This window comes from Parasteatoda tepidariorum, chromosome 7 (assembly GCF_043381705.1).
Source record: "Parasteatoda tepidariorum isolate YZ-2023 chromosome 7, CAS_Ptep_4.0, whole genome shotgun sequence".
NCBI classification, from domain to species: domain Eukaryota; kingdom Metazoa; phylum Arthropoda; class Arachnida; order Araneae; family Theridiidae; genus Parasteatoda; species Parasteatoda tepidariorum.
Window position 1 is genome coordinate 84897295 of NC_092210.1, and position 27570 is coordinate 84924864.

At 28.2% G+C, this 27570-nt stretch overlaps 1 protein-coding gene across 1 annotated transcript in view; it reads right to left on the minus strand.

Annotated features, from left to right (window-relative positions):
* The window catches only part of LOC107454552 (zinc transporter ZIP3), a gene marked incomplete in the record, with an annotated part of 74839 nt that overhangs the window by 6531 nt on the left and 40738 nt on the right, over positions 1 to 27570 (minus strand). Inside the window, 1 exon segment of the mRNA XM_043051860.2 lies at positions 14685 to 14902.

Genomic DNA, 27570 nt, shown 5'->3' on the forward strand with positions numbered 1-27570 from the left:
TATATATATATATTAAAATATATACATATATTAATAGCATTTTAAGTTTTTTAATCGCGGATTTTTTCAAGAATGTTCAATTTTTATAAAATTCTATATTGATTACATATTGATTGCTACAGGGACGTTTCAACGTTTTAATGAAAATATCGATGCGAGATTTTATTTATTTAAATTGCGTGAATATGTATCTCATATTGTGATTTTCAAATATATATATATAATATATTTTAAATATATCATATGTATCTATTTGCATGTATGATTTGTTGTAAATAATGAGATATATTAAATTAATAAATGAAGTACTATATCTATAATTTTTCAATTGTTATAGTAAGTTCCTTATTATTAACAAAACGCTTCATTAAAAATGGAATTAAATCAATATATGCATAAAAATATATTAAGAAAAACTATAATACTCTACTTGAATGTTTAAAAAATAAAAAAAATCAATTTTTTTAACAGGATACTTTTTGTTTGAAATAAAAATGTTATTACGTTTTCAAGATTGAATATCATAAAAAAATAAATAAAATCTCTAACAGACCTTGAGATTAGATTTTTGATTTAATCCGACTTAATAAAAAAAAATATCGTTATCATGGTTAGAGATAAGTTTACTCCAAATAGAATGACATAATTTTTGTTGTTGAATATCTGTTATCTTGATGTCTGGCCTAGTATTGCTAATATATTATCAGTTTTAAACTAATATTGATCAAGTTTAGCAAGAAAATGAGTCGAATAAATGTGAGACAAATTAAGTGGATTATATTTAACTTTTATTACATTGTAACATAAATAAATTAAAGTATAATTCTGAAATGATTGGAGTATAAGGAATTCTAACGATAACTACTTGGTCAAATGCAGGTCCTTTTTTTTTTGCTAACCGGTGAGACAATAATGTTATGAAGTTCTACATTATTATTCTATTCTAGTATACATATCGGATATGCTATTTTGATATTTACTTATAACAAGCTGTTACAGTTCAGATGGCAAATAAATATAGTTTTCGGTGTTCCAGGAATTTTTTGTAGCTTTAAATATGCATTTTTGATAGTTTCTCTTAACTATTTATTTGAAAAAGCTTAAGCCGTGTTCATTTGAAAAGCTTTTGCCATTAAACTATGTTACAAATCAATTAAATCTTTACAAGAAGTTCTCTTTCTTCAGGTAAACACAGGTCTCACGAACACGAATTGTTCCAGATATTTCTTTTCTCTTTTTATAGTCGTATATTGTTTATAACAACGTTATATCAGTTTGAACAATATCGTTTTCGTTTGGCTCATAACAGCTGATTCTGACTCTGGTTTAGTATAAATTTAGGTTTAACTCAATTCACGTCTATACAAAATACTGAAATTACTTCTTAAATAAATGGTAGATTACGAAGGCGCACACTTAAAGCATCAATCTTGAGGTTAGTTCGTATAATATTGCATAAAAAAATGTGTTCTAATTAGACAAATACAAATAGTAAAAAAGTAAATTAATAAACAAATAAATTAATAATAATTTAAAAAAAATAAACACGTAAATAGCTGAAAACATTTTGTCTTCCATATAAATATTAGAATAATTTAATTATTTTGAAATAAAAATTCCGTTGTGTTGATACAAGATGACATTTTAAATTAAGAAACGAAGAGTATAGTGCCTGTTTGTTTAAAATATCATTCATTTAATGGATTGAATATGAAGAAAAAAAATCGTAAAATATTGTAAATTTAATACTTTTTACGATAGAAAGACAAACATGAAGTTTTAATTATAAAACATTAAAATCTCTGATTAAATGTTTATTTTTCTATTAAAAAGTAATAAAAACAATAGTGTAAGTGGTGAAATAAATATTTTGTTATTCAACATACGTAAGCGTTTCTTAATTGAAATTTAATAATGCGGGTAATACTATATTGTTTATTCGTAGAGTATTTTATAATATTTGAGTAATTAATTAATCCATTAACTGAAGAAAATAAAATAAAAAATAATATGTTTTGCTTAGTATCTCTTCTAACAGTAAAAATTAAAGTAATTTTTATAGTAGGTCTTTAGTATTTAGCATGAGTTAAAAGGTTAAAATATTATTAATATTTACAAGTAATAATTTGATTTTTTTACGTATGTTAAAATAGAGACTGTTTTCTTAGTTGCTTATAAATATGCGTAGATTATTCAAAACATGAATTGTTTATTTTTTCTTAAATGTATCACTTAGCTGAGGTTTTATTTTGACTTTAATTGCAAACACATTTAATTCAATATATAGTTTAATCATCATCATCTCACACTATAAAAATTAGTTGGAAAAAATGACATTAACAAGTCAGTTCACACAAAAATTACCCACAATATAGCATCACTGCTTTTTTGCAAGGATGTTATGTGATGCTAGTTAAATTTTAGTATCAGCAAATAAACAGAGGTGTGTCGTAATTACTGCCTTTAATATATAATTTTAAAAGCAAAATGAAGTCACGAAATCCTTCTCATTGAGGTCAGACTCATCAAAGGCAGTATATTTGTTTAGTCAAATTGGGAAGTTTACTATTGTGACCTTTTTCAAATTTCATCCTAAAAATAAGCTTCTTCCATTGGTTTACTTTTGCTAAGCCTATTTGATAAATTCTATGATGATTTTTTAAGGATTTTAAAAATATATGTTAAAGAAGATTATTATGAAACACCCATCTGTCTTAACTTTGGAATTCGTTAACTTTCTGTATCCTACTTTGCAAAAAAACAAACAATATGGTATGAGTTTTCGTAGATAAGTATTTTTACCACAGATAAAAAAGACACCATAAAACCAAGATAATCGAATTTTAACCTTTCTTTTTTAACTTTCTGTATTCTACTGTACAACAAAACAGGCAATATGGTATGAGTTTTCGAAGCTTAAGCATTTTTACCACAGATAAAAAACATACCATAAAACCAAGATAATCGAACTTTAACCTTTCTTTTTTTTTTTAAAAAAAAAAAGAGGTAAAATAAAAAATGAGTAAAATTGAGTCTACTAGAGAATTAAAATTTGCATTAAATAACGAATTATTTTGAAATGAAACAGTTTTTAAATTATTCATGAAAAATAATTTTTTTCTGAAAGAAAAAAATCAGTTAAAAGCGTGAATAATTTAAAAGCGCCCTGTTTTGGGGAAAATATTGTGATGACATCAAGATATATTAAAAAAAATAACGTTAGATGTGGAAAATATGAAACATGCACTTAAGAGATAGATATTTTGAAGGGTCTGCTTTTATGGTTATATTTACTGAGAAGGGTGTGTTAATAACTCACAATTTCTCTGCAAATATATTTGCAGAGAATTTTCAAGCCTTCTGCAAATATATTTTGAGGCTTTAGAGTGAGTTCTTTAAGTAATTTATTTATTTCGGAAAACTATTGGTTTATCATTCCTGGTTTCATTTTAAACAATGGTGTACCTATGGGCATTCAGACCCTTCTCGAATGATAAAAAAAAATTAATATGTTTTTTTATTTTAATTAAAACCAAACAATTCAATTTAACAAAATACGTTCAATTTCATTATATTTTAATACTCTGCTTACATGTATCAAGTTATGAAAATCTAATTAACATTACGAGTTACTGCAACATAAAAATAAAATTTTATTTAAATTTGCTTTACATTAAAGCTATTATTGTAATTGAGAAGTGAGTTATAAATCGAATTAAAAAGAAAATTGTAAAAGGGAATAAAAAGTTTTTACTTATTTATTGCTCCCCATGTCTTTCCTACCGTTTTCAATCCACTTAGAATCGTCCTCCCCAAATATTTTGAGGTCTTCCTCTTTTTCTATTGCCCTGAGGGTTCCAATCAAAAACTTAATTATTTAAAAATTTTCCCGTTTACGTAAAACCTGACTAATAGTAACCTATAGAGTCCCCAAATTCGTTGAAATTTATCCAACCTACACACTATTTGAATCCAATAAAAATATAATTTCTTTTATGTCTTATTTAAATAAAAATTATTGAAACAACTGTCATAAACTGAAAACACAACTGCTACAGATTAAGATAAAATTTGATGCCAAGATAAACTTTCTTCCTTTAAAAAATAAATGATTATTTACATTAAACTTCATCTCCTTTTTTATAAACATGTTCTTAAGTGTGAAAACTTTTAAATTTTTAAATTTGTGAAAATAATAAAGCCTATGTTCTGAAAATTTTATAATGTTGCCGAGACTATTTAGAGGTTCTAAGCTTTCCAGATTGCATATTATTTTGCATCAGTCGGCATCATTCCATGATTTAACTGAGTGTTTGTTAACTAACTTTAATGTTATGTATGCTTGAATTGAATGTAATGAAAAATATTTCTTTTGTTAAACTGAAATAATTGTTAAACACTTATTATCTAAAGAGTAAAAAATAAATAAAAATTTTATAAGCATATTTATATCGATAAATTGTGTTTTGTTGTAGTGACCATAAAGGTTTTTTCTTATTTTATCGTATCTAACGATAAGATGTGTAAGCAATTCATTCAAGGAGAATGTTCGAGAATATATTTTCCTATTCAAATATGAGAGCTTAAGATACGAATGGGAGATAAAAGCTGCTATGTCAACTGTTTCTCTTAAGAGGGTACTCGACACAAGCACTCCACATTTTAAGTGGAAGTTAATCGAAGTAATCATGCAAGCCTGTTATTCTTGTATTTCTTGGATCTATACAATGTATTTATGCCGTAAACCTAAGGATATTATACTGTAAAAAGCGCTTTTCTCAAAATTGAGCAAAAATGAGTCAAAATAGCTCCGGAGATTTATGCATTCAAAACTGAAGCAGACTTGAGCAAAATGCATGTGGAGTTAGATGTTCGTTGGCTGCCGTCAATATTAGAACCAAGGACTTCTAGGGACTCTGAACACCATCGTCATCAGTCCGGACAGAGTTAGGAGGCTATATATAGTGAGCCCCTTATTGGCATATATGCATTCCATTCGCTAAAATGTTTTTAAAATATTAGCGAAATCAGCAAAAAGTGAAATTTATGCTCACTGATTATCGCTCACCTGACTAAGCTATTGGGAGCATATTTTCTAAATTGCAACTATTGTACCATTGAAATTGGAAATTAATATATGCTATTTGTACCATTGACTATGCATTTTGCTAAAAAATGAGTATATGCTGTTTCACTTTTGAATACAAAGCGGTTTTCAAATACGACAAATTCGGTGCTATTTTGACGTATTTTGCACAATTTTGAGAATTTCTTTCCTACAGTGTATCAATTTATAATTTCAAAAATGAATCCAAAATTAATATTAATTAATATAAAAATTAGGTCCATAGTTTTTCTCCTTTGTTTTGGGTGCTTATTTTTGGTGATAAACAGCGAGCGCGAAAAGTTGATGAGGGAGTTTTTCGATTCTGAGCACTTACTAGGAACCTCTCGTGTACGTTCAAAAACTGTCTTCTTTCCTATCGTTCAAATCTGAATAAAACTAGATCCATGAGTTTGTTTGCCCTCGTCATCCCCAGCACTATGCTAGGTACCCAAAAACTTCAACTTCCCAGCATCCAAACACCGCTAAGCGCATAGTTATTTTAGCTGTGAGGAATATCGACAATGCTAAGAGGAAGTCGTGGTGGCTTAGGGGATAAAGCACTTTCCTCCAAATGAGGTGATTCGGGTTCGAATCCCAGCGATGGCTTTTTGATTTAAATTTCACACCCGGTTCGGACCATAGTGTTGACGTAAAATATCCTCAGTGGCAGGCAGATCATGTAGTTCCCTTGTCGTCAGACTAACCATGGGAAATTTTTGTAGTTTTCCCCTCCATGTAACGCTGAAGCGGCGTGGCGTCAAATGCATATTCTGCATTTTTAAGTTCTTTTTATTGTTATTTATGAACTCTAAATTTGTTTTGATTTCGACTTTAGTTCTTACATTTTTGAATTGCATTTCTTGCTGCTCTTTAATTTTGTTTTTTTGCGCTATTGCATCGCAAACATTTGATGCCGCATTTAACGTAAGCGTATTACATATAATTGTAATTAAATGCAAATAGTAATTAATGTGTTTATCCTTCAAGCCATTCCTTTCACTTCAACTCAAATGCTGGTTATGTCCATCAAAAAGTCCTCCAGGAAGGCAGATTTCTCCCATTATTTGATCCAGGAGTTCCCTTGTCTTCTGGATTGGGATCAAAACTACAAGGCTACGGAGTTGAGCATTGGTAGTCGTAAAGCCTAAATTCGGTCTGTTGTTAAATGACGGTTTTAAATAAAATAAAATGCAAGAGAAAAAAAAAATAGTGTTATTTGATATTTTTCCTAAGTTTTTGTTTATTTTAATTATTTGCTTGAAATTTTTGCCTAGAGCATTTACTAGAAACATTTCTCTTACATGTTTTCAATCACTCACAAATAAAGTAAAAGGTCTCGATGAAAATAGGATTGAACAATATTATAAACATTATGTTGAATACTTAATTTAACGCTTAATATAACAATAACATATTTCAATAAGCAGCCATTAAATTTAAAATGCTGACAACATGCCGACGTTGATATTCTTTTTTCAAAACTTTTCTCTTTCTGCAACAATAGTGTTAATCAATAAAATTTTAGTTGTATCAAAAAATCGTAAACGTAAAGAGTTTTATTGTACTTCTAATATTAGTAAGCAAGCCATTTTATACTTTTAGCGTAGAAACGTCGCATCGCGGTAAATTTACCCACTTAGTTAAAGACGTTTTGCCCCCCCCCCCCACTAAAAAAATAAAAGCGTGCGATCTGAAACTCTTAGCAATTATTTTATTGTCTACTTTTTAAAAGGATAAAAACTTTTGTACTTAAATAAATATATATATATATATATATATTATAATTTTTTTACAAGAACAAATAATTAAAGTGATTATACTACATCGATGAAGTTCTCTTAAGTTATTTGATGTTAATAACGATCTAACGATCATAATTAAGTGTCTGAGATCAATACATTCAAATATTTGAATTCAATCGTGGATCAAATCAGTTTATTCAAATAAAGTCATTTAAATTGTTGATGATTGGGATTGGTTATCCTCACGAGAAATCATTTTCCCTGAGCGTTTGGTGTCAATAGAATTCAATTACTATATGAGTTTAAGATCTTTATTATTTTTGTGTGCCTTTCATTTTCGAAGTACCCACTAAGCGAACATTTAAAAAAAATCTGCGCCGAAGTAGTAATCATATGAATTAACTTACTTTTTCAATGACAAGAACTTACTTAATGACCAACATTTAATGGTTCATAACGAATCATCAGAATGATTTAAATTGGACGCATTCCTTTATTTGAATAACATCGATTCGAATTAATTTGAGTAAGATTTGAGTGGGGGGAATTATATTCATACGTTAGATTAATGTGGCTATCTTTTTAATAATTCATTAAATTTAATTTTCATATTTTTATAGTTTCTTTCAAGTTTTTAATCATTACTTAACCATTTTAATGCAAAGATGTTAATTAAAAAAGTTTTAGAAATTTACTTCTTAGAAAAACTAAATNTAATTAAAGTGATTATACTGCATCGATGAAGTTCTCGTAAGTTATTTGATGTTAATAATGATCTAACGATCATAATTAAGTGTCTGAGATCAATACATTCTAATATTTGAATTTAATCGTGGATCGAATCTGTTTATTCAAATAAAATCATTTAAATTGTTCATGATTGAGAATGGTTCCCCTCACACGAAACCATTTCCCATCAACGTTTCGTGTCAATAGAATTCAATTACTATCTGAGTTTAAGATTTTTAATTATTTTTGTGTGCTTTTCATTTTTGAAGTACCCACTATGTGAATATTAAAAAAAAATCTGCGTCGAAGTACTTGTATTAATCATATGAATTAACTTACTTTTTCAGTGACAAGAACTTACTTAATGACCAACTTTTAATGGTTCATCAGAATGATGTAAATTGGACGCATTCTTTTATTTGAATAACATCGATTCGAATTAATTTGAATAAGATTTGAGTGGGGGGGGAATTATATTCATACGTTAGATTAATGTGACTATCTTTTTAATAATTCATTAAATGTAATTTTTATATTTTTATAATTTCTTTCAAGTTTTTAATCATTACTTAACCATTTTAATGCAAAGATGTTAATTAAAAAAGTTTTAGAAATTTACTTCTTAAAAAAACTAAATATTGAAATGCTGTTGAACAGTAGCATTGGTTTCATATGCATTAATTTTAATTCAGTGCATACCAGTTATTCTGAAGATGACCAACGATTTGAAAACATTCAGTTAACTCTTTGTCGCAGATACGACACCGGTGTCCCTTTTGAATACTTTTTTACTGATGATCTAATTACAAGTAAAATTATACTTCAGTTTTTTTTAAATATAAAGAAAAATCTTACAGTTTGTAAAAAAAATTTTTATATGATCGGAATTATATTTGTACTAAAATTTTAAAAAAAATTAGTTTGAAAATTTTGTTTTGCTCATACTCAAAAATTTATCGATAATTGATTTTGTAAATTAAAGAAATTTTAATGATGAATTTTTTAGATCTTAATAACCAGAAATAAGAGCAAATTTGAAATATTACTGTTTGGAAGTGAGCCGTATTTAAAAGATGCAGAACCTTTAATGCAGGAAAAGACAATGTTTCATAGCCATAAATTATTAAAGTTCGAAATATAATATTTTCCACCTATTTTAGCCTAAACTAATAGAAAATAAAAAAAAAATTGAAAAAAAAAAGGTTATAAAAATTTAGCGTCAAAGGGTTAACTGAAAGTGAGAGGAAATTGAAATGTACGGTAAGTTGTCCTTTAATTAGGAAACGAGACAATTAATTTTTGCGAAAATTCAAGGGTAATAAAAATTTTTAAAATTATGTTATTTACTCCATTCAGATTAGTGTAACAGAATTACTGATGCGAGTGTAAGTTAAGTTAATCTGCATACTGCTCCTCGTGTTAGCTGCAAATGTTTTGAAATCATTCTTTCAATACTTTTCCCAGCTAGCAGAGCATTATCTGTTGAAGAATTTATCTACTGACTAATTTATTTTTAAACATGACGTGAATAAATATTTGTTCTCATTGCAAAACGCGTATTTTTATATCATTTCAATTATTCTTTATTGGCTTTTTTCAAATCATCAGTCACTTTAGGGGCACTCATTATAACTAAGGGATAAAATTATAACAACAGACAAATCACGAGAGCTAATTTTCATTTGTTTCAACTAATAGTAAAAAGGTTAAGTTATCTAACCTATATATCATTTAAAAATAAGATACGAGTTAACAATATTTGTTTAACTAATGGAATATATCTGTCATGAGCAATTAGTAGTAGTTTTTTCTACTTTCAATGTATCATGCGCCAATAGTCATGTTCAGCGAAAAGTAAACACGATGGAACATGTAAACATTTGCCGATTATCGATTATTTATGCAGTTGAAACACGTGTAAAAGGAAAATAAATCATCCATAATATTTTACCCGTACTTTGTTTTAGTAATTTCTAGAAGCCTTATTATCAATTAAAGATCGCATCCACGATCAGATATGCATTGAAAGTGTTTATTCTAAATGAAAAGAGGGAAATTTCTTGTAGAGTGCAACATGGCATCTAAAAGACAAATTTCAATTTCTTTCGGAAGATTTAGACCAATTTTTTTAAAAACTTATTTTCAAACAAATCTCTTATTTTTAATCGGTAAATTTTTTTTAACATTGTCGAAACCTAAAGTATAATTATAAATTTTTAAGTCTAATTATTGTAAGTAATTTTTAAGTCTAATTTTTTGTAAGAGTTAGAAAAAAGAAATGGCAATTTGCGTGTTTAATAAATCTAGTAAATCCAAATAAAGTCTTGGAAGTTTTCGAAACCCACACGAGAAAATGCATGCCTCCCCACATATGCACAAAAACTGTTATATTAGTAGCACTAGAAATAGTAATATTTGTTGCGGAAAAATAATCTTATAGTATTTTTCCCTCATTATTTGAGAAAACGTAAACATAAGCTATAGCTTACTAGATTAAAAATATGCTATAGAGTTTCTTTTCTTCACCGTATAAGTCTGTTTGAAAGTTTTCTTATCAGAGAAAGAGTTTATCCATTCAAATAGAACACAGAACTGGCCGAATTATTATAATAATTTTATTTTGTTTTCTAATATCTAATTCGAAATGACTTATGCTAGATAATACTTTTCAAATTATGAAAAGTTAAGTGCATACAACTGATCTGGAAAATAAAAATGATATATGATTTCTCATTGCACTAATTCTATGTATAAATATTAACTATGGACTGTATAAAAATGTTTTGAATCAATAAAAACAGGGACTTAATATAACAACAGATTCAAGTGCTTCTATCAAATACTTCGACAGCCATATTGCATGGAAATGTACTGTTAGAAAAATTCTTGATAAAAATGATTAAATTATAGTTTATTGAGTTGTTATTTTACCGTATTCAAGCAAAACAGTCAAACAACCATAAATAAGATGGTATTCAAACTGTTAATTGTGAGAAAAACAGCTTAATTACTGATTTCATTGCAGCATCTAGGTCAGCCTAATGAAGCTACTTGGTTTCTTGCAGCTGGTACATATAGCCGAGAGGGCTAATTTGTTAATCTCATGACCGATAGATCGGGGGTTCGAGTCACTGCGTTGACGCCGCGATGATCCCTTCAACACATGAGGAGTTTTCAGTGTCCCACACTCCCCAATTTCTGATTCTGGACTATTAGAAAACGTTACTCTCTTTTCGCGTAGATAACAGCACCATAAAGCTGCTTAGCACAACAATGTTTAGTATTTCTCATCTCTTACGATAGGTGAAACAACCACATGAATTAGTTCAACTACACTCAACGGTTCATTATATAAAACATAATAGAATCACAATTTTATTAAATGCTCCTTACGCAATGAAAAGCCTAGTTCCAATCTCTAGTTAACTTTCTTTTTTTTCGGTTTTGAAACCATGCTAGTTCTAAATGGTTAAAAACGTATAGTTTTGTATTTATGGTTTTTTAACTATACTAGTTATAAACGGTTTTAAAACCTCAACGGTATTTCCTTTACCGTAAACTTTTCTTTACCGTAATTTGAGAATGAAAAATCTAACAGAGCGTTAATAAAACATATACTTAAAAAAATGAAAAATTTATTTTTCCACAGTATTAAATTATTGAGAATAATAAGGTCTACAGTTTAAAAATATTTTAAGACACAGAGTATTATGCAAATTGCTCCATATTTGTATTCATAATAAAGTGAAATACAATAAAAGTAACACAAAAATGCTCTACGGATGTTTTTTGGTTTATGTTTCATTTTTCAAACTTTGTTTTTAAAAATCTTGATAAACGCAATTTTATCCGCCAAAACTTTTTCAACCAGGTAAAATTGTTGAAGCATTCTTAATTAAATAACTGTCTATTGAAAACTGAGTTCGATGTCTTAATAATAAATTAAAAAGTTTGTCGTAAAAATGTGAAAAATTTTGAAGAGCAGAATGAAACATAAAGCAATTATTAAGTAGCACAGTTCTTAGTAAAAAATTAAAGCGAAAGAACAGAGAAAACAACTTTCAGAAATATTAAAAAAATAGAAAAATAAATAAATAAATTCATATTAATAATCCAACTTTCGCGACTTCAGATAAAACCCATTTATAGTTAACTTTAAATTGTGCATGTTATGAAGGTTTTTTCTTACAGGAAGCATATACAACTTTTTATTTTTGTTATAAAACTTTTTTTTTTAAAAAGAAGTTTATTTGTTTATAACGGAATCTTTAGTAAAAATGAAGTAAATATATATGTATGCTTTAAATTTGCGCAAAAAAATTATTTTAAAATGCAAAAATTTACATACCATTTTCATCTTAAATAATAAAATAACAGTTCAAGCAAAAGGAAGATTTTGCATTAATTTTAAAATATTTACTCCCTATTTTTTAAAACCGCTTTCTTTTAAAAATAATTATCTGTGCACACAAAATGTTTGAGTGCTAGTACCCATTTAAAGTCTTAAATTTTTAAAAATAGTTTTGCACGATAAATTTCTAACTCAAAATTGAAGCACAGCAACTAAATGGTCAATAGAAAGTTTTGATTAAATCATACTTTAAAATCATATAGTTTAGCTCAAGCTTCAGCCTCTGCTCAAAATGAAATAACTCTTAATTTAACATACTGCAGCTTAAATAATATTGCTCAGTGAAAGAGACTATATCTGACGCGAAAACAAAAGGGAAAATGTATAGAATATTACAAAATTTTTGAGAAAAGAAAAATAATTAACGGAAGCTGTGAGTTATTTTTATTTTCAAGGAAAAATATGCCTTTAATACAAGTGTTTTGTAATTGCAATTGATTTCATTCTGAGGAAAACACTCAAGGAATTAATTTTGATAAGAATAATTTTTCTGGTACTTCTATCTTTATGCCAAAGTTATCTGCAACGCGAGAAATCTTTTTATAAATCAATCTTGTTTGTAATTTTAATTAGGTCTTGGCCACAGAAAAATGTTACATTCATTTCAAAAAGCACAATGGTATTTATTTATGTTATGTAATCCTTTTCTAAAGTGCTTTTAAGCACTATTGATAAAAAGTATCTCATCTCGAAATTAAATATAAGATAAAAATATCTCAACTTATTACTAGATGAGAAATTGATTTCTATTTTATCATTTACGTAGATCAAACATTCATTCGTTGTTTTTTTTATAATGAAGATAAAAAATTATAATATTAATGCAATATATAAAATAATTTAACTGAATCATTTGTAAATTGAATTAAGCATTAATTTTTCTCATTACTGCTAAATAAATAATTGAAAGACATCAAATAACTGATTTTATTTTACAAAATAATGCGCGATAATTCTTTTAATATAGTTCGTATATAGTATCGTATAAATAGCAATTATGTTTTAAAAAAGAAATTTTAGAATGCTACTTTATTAGTTTCAAATTAATCTGTTCAAACTTATGAAGGTAATAATTTAATTAATAATAAAAGCTGTAAAATTTTAAATTTTTCTACTACTCTTTGATAAAAATAATTAAACAAACATTTAAATGCCATGATAAATGATAAAAGAAGTCTAGTACTTTATTTAATTAATGTATACAACGAAATAAAGAACTAAATGTAATGCTATAAATAAAACTATTTACCATTGAAGATGATTATTTTTTGTTTCGTTTCCCATCAAGTAATTTTTTTAAGAAATAGGTAAATATTCTATTGTTATTAGTATTAGTTGTTTATTGAAAGCAAAGGATTTTTATTTTTTGTTTGAAAGAAGCATTACGTAATATTCAAAGGTTAAATAATGACACTCAGTCAAAATGGGAAAAATTATGGCGACTTGTATTTTTTACTTTAATTGCCTTTTAAGTGTTTTACAAAAAAATTATAATTCTGTTAGGAGCTTTTTACATTCATTTAAACTTTTTTGTAAGCTAGACATATTTTTAGGGCGAAGTGCTTTTCTGTAATAAAATAAATACAAATGAAAAGATACTTTTATATCTTAAATACAGATTGCATAAAATCTCCATAAAAATTTAACGGAGAAACTAGTTCTTTGTATTTATTAATAATAAATAATACAAAAACAATAAAAAAGTAAAAAATCTAACATAAATATAACAAGAAAATGATTAGTTTAAAAATAATATCAAAAATGCATAATTAAAAATAATGCACAATAAATTGCATAAAACGATTGCTTTTATTCTAGACAAAACACTTAGCATTTTTGTTTCTTTTTTTCCTTCTCAATTTTAATATTTAATTTCTTCAAATTTGTTAAATAACTTTCAAAATTGACATTTTAATCTGATATGGTTGGTAATTTTCTTATTTCTATCTTTACCTTTTTTTCAGAAAAGAAATGATCTGCCAAAAAAAGCCAGCCTACATAAATTTTACAAAAAACTGCAAAAAAAGTTGCGAAATATCGTAAACTGGACAAAAGTTATCCCAAAGGAATGTCAAAGTGGCATGTGTCCACCTTTCATCTATGCGTTTTATCTTTTTTTTTTAGAACTTTCAAAATAGAAACTTTAATCTGTTAGGGTTGGTAATTTTGTTGTTTGTATACCCATAACTTTTTACACTATTTTTTTTAAAAAAAATCAACACGAAAATTAAGACTTTTATATATGTTTTTAAGCATTGATAATTTGCTGAAAAGAGCAGCCTGTACAAATGTTACAAAAAACTATAAAAAAATATGCAAAACAGGGACATTGACATTCCAAAGGAATGTCAAGGTGGCATATGCCCACCTTTTATCAATGCGGGTCATGTTATTCTACAAAACTAAATGAATTTGTAGAAAAAATTAGTGCAAGATTCTTAACAAAGAAATATTGAAAATAAATCTAATGTTTATTTTACTTCGATTAAAAATCAAACAACTCTTTGAGGATAATGTAGTTAACGAAATTTTCCATTTTAATTTATTCAAACATAATTTATTTTAATTTAATTGCCAATAAATTTTATTTTAAAATACTTTCATTTACGTAGCACGTTGATTTGTATATTATATAGCATAAAGTTATAAATAAAAAAAAAGCAATCTAAATACTACTAATGATAAAAAATCTTACTTTCAAGTTCAGACGATTTTCCTTCGCTGTTTATTTATATTAAAAACACAGTGTGACGCTCCTGCTAGGAAATTTCGCTGTTAAATTCTTCATTCTTCATTTAACGACTTCATTTCCTAATTCTAAACAATTCCAGTTGCTTCAGAAGTAAAGTCCAAATCAATGATATGCACGTGATAAAAGTAAAGTAGCGATAGGCGATAAAACCATCTCAGTATCTTTAACGGGAAACGTCACGGTCACACATATAAAATAAATATAACAAATTAATATCAGTAATGAAGTAATTAAATAACAACAACTTTTCTATGGGTCTGAACACAAAAGTATTACATAAAATATCACTCGTAAATTAAAAAAAAATAATTTATGCAGTATTATTTTTCAGGTTTTATGTTAATTTTATTTTACGTTTTTCTTAAAATGTGTTGCACGAATTTTTTATTAAAATTTTTAAAAAAAGCAGTTGCAAATTAAGAGATTTATTTGGTGTTATTATTATTATTCGAAAACCACATTTGATCTGCTTTCTTTAAAAAATTTTATGGGAAATTATTTCAAGCGATTTTAAGATAAACTTTTGGTTTATTTAGTATGATAAATAGTGTATTTGATGTTCTTCTTATTTTTATTTGAAAAGCATCGAATTTTCATGTACTTTTAAAATTTTTGTAAGAAATTCTTGCAACACATTCTAAGATAAATTTTATATAAATTGAACTCCTGCCTATATAATGCCTGGAAAATTAACCGATTTAATTGATTTTATTTTATGCTTTTTCGTTTTAGGATTCCTTTCGTTATAAAATTGATTAATTTTAAAGAAGCACGTTCATCAGACATTATTTTTTCCCCTGAGACTCGTTTTAAAAGCAAAATTATATACAAAATAAAAACCTAGTTTCAGATAAGTTTAGAAATGATAATTTTGTGATATATCACCGATTCACTTTCTACTCATATTGATGACTGGAATTTTAAATTTAATTAAACATTAAAGAACGCGCGAGAAAATCTTAAACAGTATCGTTTATAATTTTATTTATTATAATGGTAATTGTTAAACTAATTTTTCAAACATTTCCCCCGAATTAAATTTTTTTAAACGTTTTTTCGGATCTGGGTCTAAAATTGCACCTCGTAGTCGATGTCCAGATTTCATAACCCTAGCTCCAACGATTTGGGAGTTATAAGAGATTCAAATACGCATATAGAAATTTCTCAAAAAATAGTTAAATAACAATTTATTTAACTTTTATTTTACCATACTATAAAAAGCAGTCAAATAACTATTCATAGGATGGTATTTAAACTGCTAACTGTGTGGAAAATCGTTTATTAACAGTTTTTAACTAACTCTGTTAAACAACCAGAATTTTATCTCCCCAACTAGGCCCACTTAATGAAGCCGCTTAGTTCTTTGGAGCTGGGTACATATTATTGTCGAAAGGGCTAATATTTCAATCTCATAACCTCATCTCAGCATGAACAGGGATTCGAGTCCAGCATTAACACCCCAATATTTCCACCATTTCCTTTAAAACATAGTTCCCAGTGTTCAGCATTAATAAAAGAAAGAATACGAAGCGATTGCGGGATTTGACGTATAAAGCAAGCATGGGGAAGCGCACTCTTGTACTTACTTAAAATTTTTGTAGTTTTGAATTCTTGGAAGAAAATTATTTTGATGTTTAAGTTATATATTGTGAAACATTTTCCTTTCTGTTTATTTGCAGATATGCTATCTTTTAAAGAATAATGTTTATATTTAGTATTAATTTGAATTAAAACAATTAAGTTTCACATGTTTTGTTGCAATGAGATCCTGAAAAAGATGAGAGTTGCAATGAAAACCTGAAATAAATATTGGCAAGAGAGACTATGTGAATCTTTTTAGTGTGTCATATTGTCATCAAGGATAATCAATGTGAAATATGTATAAGATGTTTTAATATTGCTCAAACATTACCTTATGTGCTTAGTTTTCTCTTATATAGCATGTGAAATTCATTACGCTTTTATCTTCTAGAGTCTACTGCATTTTGTGAATAGCAGCTTCATTATAGCTTACAAAACTCTCTATATACATAGTGACAAGTTGGTGCGTTAGGGAAAACTTATGACGTAGTGGACGAAATATGAATGACAGTTAAATTTACATACAGCAGAGAGATTAGAAATTCCGCATTTCGCAGTTATTTGGTGAGGAATTATGTTGTTGTAATGCCACCTCTTATTTCGTAAGCGATGAAATGTTCATTATTAACACATCAGAAAGGAATTCACTAAAATTTGGTATTTTGTAATTCTCATACAATTACTTACAAATCTCTGCAAATTATAAACAATAATTAAAGGAAATTCTGATGAGAGTCTAGTTAATTATGTGGTATAATTAACATTCACCTCTAATACCAAACAAAACATAATTTATTTAGAAAAAAAACTAACATAGAGAATAATTCGAAATTTTTTTTAACATTTTCATTTATAATTCAAATAGATAAATTTTTCTCATAATTATAATTGCTAAAGTGTTTTTTTTATGTTTTTTTTTTAATTGCCTTTTCTAAAGTAGCACACATTACACAATACCCTGGAGTGGTATCGCCAATATTTTGCAAATCGTGTTGCACTCATACGTGCACATGCGAGGATCATATATGCACATTTAATTACATGACACTTGGTAACTGCATATACATCCAGTAATTGTTAATCAGTGAATAGTTATTAGAACTAATATTTGATTTCACTGGTGGCATACGATACAGCTGAGTCGTCTCACCTCAAGCTCGTTCACAGCCAATTATTCTTTACACTTTCCCTAATTTCTTGGTTTTTCCTCACCATTGTATTTTCGGTATACTCTTGAAATCATCGATTTTGAAAGTCCTAGTTCTACGTTTTACAAAATTGAATGGCTCATACACAAACCACCTATTAATAATTGTTCTCAATTCATGATCGAATGCATCTGAACCAAAAGTTAAATTCGCACTGGCAGTTGAAGCGACTAATTAGTAAGAGTCCCAATACTGACTAAATATGCATCTTCTACAGCGCCTTTTCGTATGCATAATTCAGGAGTGGCGATACTCAATTTTCCTAGTATTGTCTATTTCTTATGTAATGGCGCTTCCGTGCGACCATTTATCTTATAAATTGTTCTACAAACATACTTTCATGAGCCAGGGTGACTCAGGGGAGAGCGTTCGCCTTCCAATAAAGGAAACCGGGTTCGAATCTCAGCGATGGCTGATCGAAATGAATCCTGCACCCGACTCGTACCAACCAAAGTGCTGACTTAAAATATTCTCTGTGGTAGACAGATCATGGGTTAGAGTCCCTTTGCCGTTAGGCTGAACGTGAGAGTTTTCCATGATTTTCCTCTACATGTAACGCCAATGCGGGTTATCGAAAAGTCTTTCACGAAGGCAAATTTCTTCCAAAAGTTGATCTTGGAGTTCCCTTGTGTTTCGGATTGGGTTCAAAATTACAAGGCTACAGAGTTGAACATTAGTAGCCGTAAACCCAAAATTGGGTCGGCTGCTCAACGTCGGTTATAAAATAAAATATAGGACATACTTTCATCAATTAAAACAAATAAAATTAGCTATTTCCAGCAGCTGGGTTGTTTTGTTGGAGAGTGAACATAATGGATACTTATACCATATCCTTGAAAAGTTTGTTGAATTTTGGATATACGAAATTGAAAGGTTTACTACCTGTAAGTTTAGACTTATATCAGGACTGAAAGATAATTTATGCACGCAAAAGGGAAAAGATTGTAAGAAAATCATTTAATCATTGCTTGTTTTCGAAAAAATTAAAATATTCATGACAACCAAATTTTTTTTAACACACATATAAGGCTGTTTTCTTACCTATGATGGATAGTTTATGATTAAGAAAAGTACTACTCATGAAAATCAGCTACGAATGAAATGATGTTGATACCAGTTTTATTTTCATTTCCGTCGAACTTTCAGTTCTGGTCAAACTGATTTCATTAATATGAACTGGTGAAATATTCAGATACAGAATTTGAAAATGAGTGCAGTAGAAGTTGGAATTCATGATTCTACTAAGACTCTACTGTTACTTACCATTAAACTGGGAAATAAATTTTCAATAAGTTCTTGCTTCGGAAATAAGCATCGTCTTTTTCAAATGAATTCAGAATACTGAACACGAATATGAAAAAAAACCAGGTGAATTGTCTATGTCCATTTTGTAAAACATACGAATTGTTTAGAATTTTTTTGTTGCATGAATGTATATTATTCTGACTCCCGTATAGTAAATTGTGACTGATGCACGTTAAATCCATCGAGTCAAAAAGTCCTCCATGTTCCCGTATCAAATCATACCTCTGGGGGTACTGATCCAGGAGTTTCCTTGTCTTCTGGATTGGTTCAAAATTACAAGGCTACGGAGTTGAACGTTAGTAGTCTTAAACCCAAAATTGGGTCAACTGTTCAACAACGGATATAAAAGATAACCTGGTCAAGGTTGTCTGATGGTCAGGGGATGCATCCTGGGAGACGGGTATATCGACCTTTATGTGATCGATAGTGGTGCTCTAACAGGCCAGCGGTTCTGGAACGAGATCCCTGCGCCCTATGTGAGACTTTTCCTTGAAGCATATGAGCCGAATTCAATCTTTATGAACGATTAATCTTGTCTACACAGGGCTCAGTTGGTGAACAAATACCTTCTATCGGAGGATATTCAAAGATAGGAGAGGCCTTAATCCAAATAAGCACGTATGAGACACACTTGGATGCCCAATTGCAGCTCGAAGACCAGCTCTAACAACCAATGAGCTCAAGGGTTTCTTAATGCAAGAGTGGGCGCGATTGTCATAAGGACCCTAGAAAACAATATGAAATGTGGATGCGAGAGTTGTGTAGCTAATGGCGATCATACACCTTATTAAAGATGTTTTTCTCTGTCTGACAGGGAATCGGTCAGCTGCTGAGCTGGACAAGTGACCAGTTTTCTCATTTAGTGCCCATTTTTGTTCTCCCACATATTGGTCTTACATCAGATGATATTTTGGACAGGTTTCCTTTTATCTGCTTTGTTAGTTTTTTATTTCAAAGAAACCCATTCGTCTCTTCAATTGTTTTCTAAATGTATTATAAAAGTGCGCCTTCAGAATGCAAAAGCACATAAATATCTTTGCAACGAGAGCCAAAAAGTCTTTATTCAATATTCGCGTTTAGGTATTAAAATTTATTGAAAAATGAGTTCTTTCTATTAAGAAGCAATTTCAATGTTTCTCAATATTATTAAGCATTAAATGCATTAAAAGCAGTTATTAAAGGTTGATTTGAATAAACAAATAGGAATATCACTAACACATGAAGATATAGCCTCGGAATATAATAGATAACAGATCTGTTTTTCCAATGTAAATATAAAATATATAGATTGGTTTTTAATGACAGGAACTTTTTACATAACCTGAAACGGCTATCTAAATTTAGTACTTATCTGATTATTTACAGCATAGCGTACACAGCGCTAAGCTAAAAATCTGAGAAATTGTATTACGCCATGAATGCAGAAAAATTAGTTGCAAGGCCAAGGTGACTTTATAAATTTTATCTTATTATTATATCAGATTGGAACATTAAGTTAAGTGTTAAATTAAAAAAGAAATGAAATCTGAGGCGTAGTTAAGAGTTGTTATTCTCTACTGAAAGTCATATTATATAATCCAACGCTACGAGGAAATTGTTTTCAGATTATTATTGATATTAAAGGAGGGGGGGGGGATTAAAAAATTTATGTTACTAGGACAATTGAACTATTATTCACACGTGATTGCTTCGCATAAATTGTCTCTGTGTTAAATGCTGAGATTTTTTTTACGAGAAACAAATAAATATTTGTTAATTCATTATACGGAGCAAAATAATGTTTTGCATGTAACAAAATTATAATATAGTTCTAATTCTACTTTCCTTTAATTAATCATTAAATCAGATTTTAAAAATTATTATTTTATAATTTTTAAAATCTTATATGCAATCTTGAATACAACATTAAAGACACTTGTAAATATTAACTCATTTTCGATGACTTGTTGGTGATAAAGTATGGGAAATTAAGCCACAGGTCGTTATTACAAAGAGAGGTAAACCATATAAATTTTTTATCTTTTCCAAATGGCAACAGGATGCTTAATCTTCGATTTAACTACTATTGAGAATAGTTTTTGCCAGCTGTGTGGCTTTTTGCAAACCGAATTTTTCATTTGCTCTAGTAAAAATTTCTATTGCAAATTAAATAAAATAAAGTACAAATTCGTACTTCAATGCAACTACTTGTTAATAAAGTTGGTACATACTTTATTTTTAATGTACAATTTCTTTTTCCCCCTCCAAAAAAATAGCTTATCTTTGTAATACTTTCATTATATTTGAGTCAGCCCATATACAATTTTGAACGCAAATTGATAAATATTATACTTTTCACTACTGGTTTTGAAATTATAATAGATTTCTCGAAAGTGTCTTTAACTGATTTGTAAAAGCAGTGATATGAACTTTTATTTTATTTTTTGGTAAAAGTGAGAGTTTTACGAATTATTTTTTTAAAATTTAAGTAGTTTTTTGAAGTTTTAATTTCGATACTATTCTTTGGACATTTTCGTTTAGCAATTAAATTTGCATATTAATAACTAACGACTCAACCTTTCTTTTTCGTTAAAACATTTGAAAAATATTAATTCTCCTTGATACTATGTCCACCCATTAATAGTTTGCTTCCAGTATATACAAAAAAGAGCATTATTATGCAAAATGCGACAAAAAAGAAGAAAAAAAAAACGGATAAAGTAACTGCATTATAGATTAGAAGTTGACTTTTTTCTTTTAATAAGTTCATTCTATTCTGTCTACCGCTGTCATTATAAAATAATTTATAATATATTAGTTAAGGTATTGTTTTTTTATTTTGGCTTTTTTTTCAATGTCAAGCAAAAAATTTGAAAATCTGCTATTTTTGAGTTGTTTCAAAAACAAGGAAACAGACAGAGTGAAATCGTTCGTTTGCTCTGTACACAAAAGTTTAGACTGATTAAGCTGCCGTTAATACAGGAATGGGATATATTAAAAGTTAAAGACTTGCGGTCTATAGCTGAAAATTTCAGTAAACATCACTGCAAAAAATGCCCTTTTCAAAAACAACTAAATTTATTTATTTTTAAACGTCTACTCTTATTATTATTTGTTATATTTTGTTAATTTACTTGTTTTTAATGCAGCTGTACTAAAAATTGTTTGTTGAGTTTTTTTACAGCATTTTGTATAAAATAAAATCTGAGGAAAAAAGTAAATTGAGGTCTTAATTATACATTTCCTACATTTTACTGCTTCTTTACTGCAAAATCTATATGGCTATTACTCAAAACAAAGCGTGAGAAAAAATTGTAACGAAATAAAATACTTTTTAAAAAAAATATAGTACTAAAACAAATAAAATTTCCAAAAAAATAAAAAAACTTTAAAAAAAAAACTCGTGTAATATCACAAATAAAAAAACTTTTTCAGCGGGCTAATTTTCAACTCTGTGCTTGCATTTCTGTTTGTTACAGAGTGGTCTACGTCGCATTTTTTACTACAAGTTTCAAAGTTAAATCTAATATCGATTGAAAAAATATTCTATTCCCTCGCATTTACTGCAGTTCTTTTCTGCATAATTTCATATATTTTAAATTTTTCAAATTAACAAAACGTAATGAAAAGATGAACACCGAAAGCAGCGGGAGTGTCTTCAATAATTTTTTTTTAATACAGAGAGATGTTGGTAATTAGGGTGACATTTATTGTAAGTATCCACAGTAATAAATAAAGTCTAATTCTTCGATAAGGTTCTTAGAAAGTATCAGTCTACAAAAGGGCATTCTCCTTATATTTTGATTTAATAAAAGTGTTAAATAACAAAGCAGTTTCTAAGAGAAAATGCTTTTATGTTGGTTGAACAAAGACAAAGTGAACAAGGCGGCTAAGTGACTCTTTGAGCTTTCACCAATTTATTTTGTCAGGACACTGTAATCCAGCGAAACAGTCACATATGATGCTCTCAAAGTTGTTGGTAACTTAGAGTTGAGTCACAATTGTTTTAATTTTATTTTTAATAGTAATTTTTTAATAAAAATTTCATTTTTATTTAATATATTTATTATTTATCTTTCGCATGTTTGTTTTTATGTAAGTAGCGTGCATGATTTTATATTGTAGAAACTAAACAGGGAACAATTTTTGTTTACTTCAAAGTAGCAGTGAATGTTCTTAAATTTACAATATATATTTTTATTAAAAACACTTTTAAGGAAAGTGAAAAAAGCAGTTTAAAAAGTTTTTTTCAAATAAATTAATAATAATTAATCAATATTAAAAAATAACCAAGTAAATCAGGTTTTATACCAAATATTTTTCAAGCTCTGCCCCCCCCCCCAAAAAAAAATAAAAAAATAAAAATCATAGCGTATAAAAGGGGATTTTTAATGAAATATTCTTAACTTACGATTAAAAAAAAATGACGCAATTTGAAATAAATGGATTTTAGTAGGACATTCGAAACAATAAACGTAATTCGCAATTGTTATTTTATCCTGCAAAAAGATTAAAAAGTTAAAGGTTAATAGGAAAACATATATCTTTAGAGCAAGAGTAAGCATTACCCTCTTCAATTTTAGGAAATATAAAGCTTTTAAAAAATATTTTGTAACATTTTAATATTAATTGTAACTTACAGTCAGTATCCAAGCTAGTTACGTTTTAAAGGAAAAGCCAAAAGATGGCAGCACAATCGCTTTATCTATTTCTTCTTATTTTGCTCAGAAACAATTTCTAATCAATTATGAAAATTTCAAACTTTACTCGCCATGTATTATAATCTAATTCAGTTCCCGAAATAATTTATGTGACACTGTTATTAAAAAATGAATGATTTTTAATAAAATTTTATTCCTACGTTTTCTAGAAAAAGTTTAAAAAAAAATTCTTTATTAATTTTTTGTTAATTAAAATGTTTTTTCAAAAATTCCATATTTTTTAAATTGTCATTTCTTAAAAGGTTCGTGGGAAAGTATGAATTATGGTTCATATTTTATTTTCCTTAATAAGAGAGGTATTAATTTTTATTAATAAAAATAAATATGTACTATTAATAATAACTGGAAAATCGGGATAATTCGGTAGATATTTAGGGTACACTAGCCAGGATTTTCCTAAGCTGATGTTTTTTTTTATGGTAATGAACCAGTTAGTGGTGCAAGTATTGTTCGGTATTCGGTATATACTGATTCTTTTTCAAATGTTAAGGGCAACTGACATATTCTTCATAGTCCTCTCTCTCTTACTGTGTATAGTTTTTTTTCCTTCATTGAATATTATAAATAATTACATAATTAGTCGGTTAAAGTATAAAATTTGTATTTTATCAAAATGTTACAGATTAGAGCAAATGTAATTTTTAAAAGCCACCTCAGTGACATTTTTTCCATAAAAGGTAAGAAAAAATTATATTTTCCGAAGTTTGCAACCGATAAACCATTATTTTATTTTAAAACCGTCATTAAACAATTATTTTAATTTACAACCGTCATTAAACAACGACCGAGTTTCGGATTTACGACTGCTAAAGTTCAACTCCATAGTCTTGCAATTTTGAACCCAATCCAGAAGACAAGGGAACTCCGGGGGAATGTTGGGAGAAATTTGCCTTCGCGGAGGAAGTTTTGATGTTACTAACCCGAATTCGCGTTACAGGGCGAGGAAACCCAAGAAAACTCCCTGACGGCAAGGGGACTCGAACCCATGATCCGTCTACCGCTGAGGATATTTTACGTCAGCACGGTGGTCAGTGCGATTGGGGTGCGGAATTCGTATCGACCAGCCATCGCTGGGATTCAAACCAGGGTCACCTCATTGGAAGGCATACGCTCTACCACTGAGCCACCACGCCTCCGTTAAACCATTATATCACATTTTGTCTAAAGATACAATACTGTCAACAGGGATGAACTAGGATACCCTGGAGGGTGGTTGGTCAACTTGTCGGGGATGCAATGGGGCATTAAGCAAATTGGAAACTTAAGTTTTTGAATTCCTTTAGAATTTTTAATTATTTCGAATTTTTTTAATTTTTAAAATAAATTAAATACGATTAAATTAATCGTTGATTGAAATTGAAGTTATAGCGAAAGAGCCAATAAATTGTCATTACAAGCAAGCATAAGGAGCAGAAAATCTTTACTAAACTATTCTAAAAAAATAGTACAAGGAAATGAAAAACATTAAGCATTAATATTACAATATTTAAAATTAAAAAAAAAGGTTTTGCAGGTTTAAGTAATATTTCTAATGAACTAAGACTGCTGCTTTTAAAAACTTAAGAGACGTCTCAATTCGGAACTGTTTCCGCTCGTCGCTTTTAATGGGAATTCAGTGTGTCTTTCGCTGTAGACATCACAGCAAAGGCTTCTAAATGCTAATCTTCCAAGGACAAGATAATTTTAAGTTTGGAGAACATTCTCTCACATTTAATATGAGTTAGAGGATTTGTTTAAGTATTTGTACCCATTATGCATATCAGTATTCTACAAAGTTACATAATTCACTTGAAAAAAGCGTTGCTTAGATTTATTTATTCTTTTAGCTACTTTTGTTTGAATTATTAAATCAAAATGAAAAATGAAATATAAAACTATACAAATTCAGAAAAACGAAAAAAAATTCAAATTGAAGAACAAAAATTGAAACTCAACTGAAAAAAATTTGAGTGTTAAGTTAATTATTTTAGTTTATGCCCGGTAGTAAGTATGATTAAGTTATGATTTCAACCGAAAGGTAAATTTTAAATAACTCATATATGTAGATATGTTTAGAAATTCAAATTGCTGAAATTTTAAATTGAAAAATAATTCTTTCCAAATGAATTAAAGCAAGGAGAAGGTAATGATATTCTTTCTGACGTTACACACATGGGCGAGGAAGGGAATTTGACGACGCAAAATCAGAAAAACTCTCATAGTATTAGTTTACATAAATATTAACACCGAGTATACTAATTAAAATAATTCCTAAAAAAAGGAGTTCTTGCTTTTAGACGAAATTTGGGTCCGTTAACGGACCCTTCACAAAATATCTTTTCATAAAAACAGACCCTAATAAAAAAAGTAAATAAATAAATACGCATTATTTGCTAACCTTTCGGGATTGCAGAAAAATACACCAAAATATTAGAAAAAGGTAAGTTTTTCTTTATTTTTTTAAAAATATTTATATTCAGTCAAAAGTGGCGTCAATAAATTATAATTTCATTGCGATTAGTTTTTTCTTAACATTGTAAAATCCAAAATACCGTGTATATAAACTCTTTAATTACTCCAAAACTAATTTGAAATTTAAAAAAAATTTAGAGAAATTATTTATTTTCAGAAAATATAATAGTGCATAGCTTCAAAACAATTATAATTCTACTGCTAATAGTTTTCACTAAACTGAATTATGCGTCGCGAAACAACAATTTTTCTTTTTTACATAAAATAACTCAGTAACTAATGACTACATCAGCAACATTTTGATACCAGAATTTTTTAATACATTTCTCTTTAAAAATGCAAAATTTCATATATTTCATTTAATAGTGTTTGATTTATGACAGAGAAAAGCACGCTCGGTAAACATTTACTGAAAGGGTGATGATGGAGGCAGTAACTTTTATTTTAAAATTTAGCATACAGACAAAACATGCGCTGCTAGGGAAACACAAACACCTTACAAACACTTCAATTTCTGAATTCAAAACATCTATAAACTTGTTTTATGCCAGATAAAGTTTTTCATAAATAACGGTAAAAATTACAAAGTTACAAGCAAAAAATAATCCGTCTCAGTACTCGAAGCGATCTGCACTGTGGGACTATTAATATTATGTTAGTCTATTATATAGTAAATATATATATTTTATTATATTAGTCTATTATATAGTAATTATATGTATTTTAATATTATATTAATCTATTATATTATCTTAATATTAATCTATAATAATATTCATATTCTCTTAATTTTATGAACTCCTTGGTGTTGTATTTCATTTTGGACGAATTCCGGTGGCAAGCTATAGTGAGCAGGAGCATTTCATCAACTGTTATTAAAATAAAGTTTAAGGACTGAGGTTTTGAACAATAATCAAGCGAGCGAAAGCGATCTGAAATAAACTGCCAACTGAAAAAAAAAACGCAATTTCTGGGGTTAGGTGCGTGATAGAGAGTAGAGGTTTGTTTTGCCAATAAACTGAAAATTAAAAATACGCTTTACCTTGTTTAAATTTCTAATAACTTTTTGAACAATTATTTTGCTGCTGCTGAGTCACCTGATTTTTATGGGATATTTTTTTTAATATTTAAGGTATTAACAAAATGTCTACTTTAATATTTTTGACAATTTAACAAAGTTAACTTATAAGGATTTTTTTCCCACCATTACATGCAAACAATGGGAATATCGAACTATTATCATTATCCTTTAAAGATATTAAGTTTTTGCAGAAGTAATATAATTTTTGCTTACAATCGTACAATTCTTGCTTACACTTTTGTATAATTCTTGCTTTCATTTCGCCTATCCCTACAAAGAATCTTAATCAGGGACAGAAAATATATGATAAGCAGATATGATATTGTTAAATCTTTTACTTTTGATTATTTTCTTCAATTAATCTTCTTCAGCTTCTTGATTATTATTTTTTTGCTGCTTTGCACGCAATCTGCCCCAGATCCCGAATCAATTTAAAATACACTACCTGAGCAGTTACGGGGGTTTGCTTGGAAAGTCAGAGCGAGCAAGGTACAAAACGATCC